General features: G+C 45.2%; 1 pseudogene; it reads left to right on the forward strand.

Moving 5' to 3' along the window:
• Positions 1-612: 612 nt before the first annotated feature.
• Positions 613-1,194, forward strand: LOC147688627 (cofilin-1 pseudogene; annotated as a pseudogene).
• The last annotated feature ends 1,008 nt before the right edge of the window (positions 1,195-2,202 follow it).

The raw sequence follows: 2,202 nt of genomic DNA on the forward strand, positions 1-2,202 counted from the left end.
ATATTTTGTCGCAGAGCTGTTGTGATGCCAGCCCAGAGCTTTCACATGCTACAGGTTTAACAAAGGATTGTAATACTTGGTATAGGACCCTGGGGGAGTTCCCTGCGGCTGTGATTTGGGATGCAATATGGGTTTTTCGTGCAGTAGGGATTGCTTTGTGGTAGGTGGATAGTGAGTCCCAGTAGTGGTTCCTGTCAGTCCTCAGGCGAGAGGTTCTCCATTTCTTTTCTAGTTTCCTAGCTGCTTGTTTCAGTGCCCCGAGGTCATCAGAAAACCAGATTTCTTGCTTATTGGCTGGTCGGGGTCTAAATTGTTTTAAGGGTGCTATGTAGTCTATGGAAGTCCTAGTTGCTATTTCGAATTTCTTGAGGACACTTTCTATATTTTCAGAGGAGGTGAAGGAGGGTTCAGTAAATCTTTCTTTAAATGCGCTTTCATTGACTTTGTGCCATTGACGCCGTTCGCTGGGAAGGGAAATTGGCCCAGAGGGGGCAGGTTTGGAGTGAGGAGTGTAAAATTCGATGATAAAATGGTCGGTCCAGCTAACCTGGATAGGGGGTAGGCATGTGACTGTGGGGGAATCAGTCGTTGTCAGTGCAAGAGTGGGATAGGATGCTCTTCTCTCTCCTCCAGACATTACCTGCAGCCGGCCTCTCTAACCTTGTGCAGCATGGCTACCGGTTCACAGTTGCCGATTACATCGTCACTGTGTTCAATGAGATGAAAGTGAGGAAACACATGCATCCAGAAGAAATTAAAAACAGGAAGAAGGTGATCAAATTCTGCTTAGGCCAGACACAAAAAGCATAATCATTAAAGAAGGAAAAGAGATCATGGTAGGCGATTGTCGTTTGTATGACGATGTGTACAAGCACTTCATCAACATGCTTCCAAGAGACGATTGCCGCTATGCCCTTTTTGATGCTTGTTATGAAACCAAGAAGGAGGATCTGGTTTTTATTTTCTGGGCTCAAGACTGCGCACCTCTGAAGAGTAAAATGATTTATGCTAGCTCCAAGGATGCAGTTAAAAAGAAGTGTACAGGAGTCAAGCATGAGTATCAGGCTAACAACTATGAACAACTACAAAGATGTCCAAGATCAATGCAATTTGGCTATAAAGCTTGGAGGTCAGTTGGTGAACAGCTATGAGGGCAAACCCGTAGGAAGCAGCAATCTCCGTGCCAGTTGCTGAAGGAGCACCCACCTTTGTATTGTGCTATATATATTTTTTGGGGGGGGGGGTGCTCAGGAGGAGGGTTCAACATCTTATTAGGTAGTTCTTCTGCTCCTTATCTGTACCTTCCTTTTGTGTGTGAAGAGCTTGATGTCCAATTCCAATTGAAATACCCCAAAGCCAACCTTCAGTATGTATGTGATTGCTGCCCAAACCATTTGCCAAACTATTGTAACGTGTAAAATCTACTCATTTGTCCAAGCGTTGGTTTTACAGAGGGTCGACAGCTGACGAATGGTGCCATCTTAAATTCCATATCCTTATTTGTTTGGCACAGTCCATATTTTTTTATGAAGTGTCTTTGCTCATTCTACTTGAGGGAGAAATTCATTTGTGCTGTGAAACAATTGGATTTTTGTCTGTCAGGTAAGAAAAATTTAATCACAATCTAACGCTCTGATATCTCTGTGGTACTAGCAGGGGTTTTCTCAAGTGCATTCCAATTTTTTGGGGGGACCAATCTAACAACTTATTCCTTTGGTGCTACTTCCTCCTCATCACCCTATAAACCCATCTAGGGAAACTTTGCATAAGGGCAGAATCTAAGCAGTCTACCTTCCCTAAATTGCTTCTACATGAAACTAGCTCCCCCAACCGAAAGTCCCAACCACTAATGAACATTGACCTTTACAAGAATGAGAAAGCACTTTCCATCTGTTGTATCAGTATACTCAAAATGAACTTAATAACGACATCACCCCATCGCAAGACCTCTGCAACTCCCTGGCTTCATACTTCCACAACAAGATCGCGGACATACACAACAGCTTCAACAACCAACCAACGCACACCATGACCGAACAACCACCCCCCACCACCACCCTCCACGCCTGGACCCCGATCAGCACCGAAGACACCATCCGCACGATGAACTCCATCCACTCCGGATCACCGACCGACCCCTGCCCTCACCACGTCTTCAACAAAGCCGACGCTGTCATCGCACCCCACCTGCGAGACATCATC

Source organism: Lissotriton vulgaris, chromosome 10 (genome assembly GCF_964263255.1).
Source record: "Lissotriton vulgaris chromosome 10, aLisVul1.2, whole genome shotgun sequence".
In the NCBI taxonomy this organism is placed as follows: domain Eukaryota; kingdom Metazoa; phylum Chordata; class Amphibia; order Caudata; family Salamandridae; genus Lissotriton; species Lissotriton vulgaris.